Below are 2,715 nucleotides of genomic sequence, written 5' to 3'. Positions count from 1 at the left end.
ATCTAGGTGCTTTATAATCTAGGTGCTCCTGTGTTGGGTGTATATGTACTTAAGATAGGTCTTCTTGTTGAATTGAAACCTTTACCATTATGTAATGCCCTTTTATGTCTTTTTTCATCTTTGTTGGTTTAAAGTCCATTTTGTCTGAAATTAGGATTGCCACTTCTACTTTTTTCTGATTTCCATTTTACTTGGTAGATTTTCCTCCATCTCTTCTTTTTTGTCTTTTCTTTTTTTTTTTCTTTTTTTGAGCCCATAGGTGGCATTGCATGTCAGATAGGTCTCTTGAAGATACCATACCATTGGTTCTTGCTTTTTTAGTTTACCACTCTGTGCCTTTTAAGTGGGGCTTTAGTCCATTTACATTCAAGGTTAATTTGGTGTGGATTTTATACTATTTTTTTGTTAGCTGATCATTATGCAGATTTGCTTATATGGTTGTTTTGTAGTGTCAGTTGTCTGTGTACTTCAATGTGATTTTTATTGACTGGTAATTGTCTTTTGTTTCCATATTTAGTACTTCTTTCAAAGAGTTCTTGTAAGACAGGTCTAGGGGTAATGAATTCCTTTAGCATTTGCCCATATGAAAAGGGTCTTACTTCTCCTTCACTTAGGAAGCTTAGTTTGGCTGGATATGAAATTTTCGATTGTTGATTTTTTCCCCCGTAAGAATGTTGAATGTAGGCCCCCAGTCCCGTCTGGTTTGTGGTTTGATGGAAATCTACTTGTAGCTGATCTCTGCCTTTAAGATTCTTCTTTAATTTCAACTTTGGAAAATCTGATGACTATGTTGTGTCTTTGGGATGATCCTATGTAGAATCTTGAAAGGATTTTCTGTATTTCCTGAATTTGAAGGTTGGCTACACTTAATGAGGTTGGGGATGCTATCATAGACAATATCTCAAAATATGTGTTCCAAGTTGCTTACTCTCTCCCCACCTTTTTCAGAGATGCCACTGATTCATATAATTTGGCCTTCTTACATAATGTCATACTTCTCAGAGGTTTTGTTTATTCCTTTTCATTCTTTTCTCTTTGTTCTTATCTGATTGTATTATTTCAGAGAACCAGTCTTCCAGCTCTGAGATTCCTTCCTCAGCTTGGTATATTCTGCTAGTAATACTTATGAATATACTGTGAGATTCTTGTAGTGTGTTTTTCAGCTCTATAGGATGTTTGGTTTATTTTTCTTATACTGGCTATGTCATCTCTAAGCTTCAGTAAAATTTTATTATATTCTTAGTGTCCAAGAACTGGTTTTTGTCATTCTTCATTCCTATCCATATTGTGAATTCTATTTCAATCATTTCAGCCATCTCAGCCCTGTTAAGACACTTGTTTGAGAACGAGTGTGGTCAGTTGGATGACAAGAGACATTTTGGACATTTGAGTTGCCAGTATTCTTGTGTTGGTTTTTTCTTATCTCTTTGTTTGGGTATTTCTCTAACTGTGGTGTCCAGTAAGTACAGTCAGTAGACTTCTTTTCTGGATGTTTTCAGGGAACTGGTACTGTTCAGGTACAAAAATATGGAACATTTCACAAATTTGTGTGACATCATTGTACAGAGGCCATGCTCTTCTTCTCTGTATGATACCAATTTTAGTATATGTGCTGCTGATTCAAGCACTATAGACTTCCATTTGTTTGAATTTTTACATTTAACATGATAAATCAATAAAAATATGTATAATCAACAATGTAATACAGAGATTTTTGGGGGGTTGAAAAAAGAATCCCTTGAGGACAAATCAAGCCTCATTTTGTAATTGTTCATTCAACCTGATTAAATCCATAGAGTAACCTCCTTTCTTTTTGCTTATGTAGTTCTTTAAGCTGCTCCTCACAGTCTGGGATAAAGTGTTTAAAGCAGTACAGCTCTTCATTTTATCTTAAGTGCCTTCTCATTAATACCCACAGAGGGGACAAGACAATAATGTTAAAACATGCAGAAACAAGAAAAAGTTCAAGAGACAATTACATCTGTAACATCTTCTCTTGAATAGTCACTTTTTTATTTCACAAAATTATAGTTTTGGAAGATCTCTAGAGGATATCTTACTAAAACTTGAAAAATCTCTCATAAGTGGTCTCCATATCCTCTCTAAAAATCTCCATTAAGCCAAAAGGAATGTTTTTTTCTCCCAAGAGGACTTGTTTTAATTTTTGACATCTACAAATATTATTTATTTTATACTGAGGCAATTATATACTTCCTTTTGCTATCTACACGAGTCTATTTCTAATCAAATGAAGTTGTTAAAAATTTAAGAAATAATCTATAGTCTTTTTATATGTTATATAGGGTTTTGCTTAAGTTCATTTTTAAGGTTATATTATTTGTGGAAAATGTCTTCTTTCCTTATATAATCATGTTCCCTTCTCCAGTTAAATTCTTAAAACTTTCCTAATGGATCTTATATTTAGGCATTTAATAAGGTTTTATCTCCTCTGTGAACCATCTCTTCATATCAATTACTCTAGTAAGAGCCATGTCTTTATGTTTAGCACCACCTATAATTGCTGAGGTTTCCTCATATGTAGGTAGTCATGCTTTCCTTGTCAAGCTCTGTAAATCACATTTTCACACACATGGCCATTATCTGATTTATATAATGTAGGGAATCCATGAGCCCCACACATTGGGTGCCAGAATGCAGGATCAATGAGTCCACATTGGGCACCAGAATATAGGTAGCCAGCCCTACATCACCAGT

General features: G+C 34.2%; 1 non-coding gene across 1 annotated transcript; it reads right to left on the bottom strand.

Annotated features, from left to right (window-relative positions):
- Positions 1 to 1,521: 1,521 nt before the first annotated feature.
- LOC118144590 (U6 spliceosomal RNA) lies at positions 1,522 to 1,628 on the bottom strand. Its single transcript, XR_004729358.1, has one exon. It is a non-coding gene; the product is annotated as a U6 spliceosomal RNA (small nuclear RNA).
- Positions 1,629 to 2,715: the final 1,087 nt, after the last annotated feature.

This window comes from Callithrix jacchus, chromosome 9, assembly GCF_049354715.1.
Source record: "Callithrix jacchus isolate 240 chromosome 9, calJac240_pri, whole genome shotgun sequence".
NCBI classification, from domain to species: Eukaryota; Metazoa; Chordata; class Mammalia; order Primates; family Cebidae; genus Callithrix; species Callithrix jacchus.
This window is presented reverse-complemented; position numbering and strand designations above follow the sequence as displayed.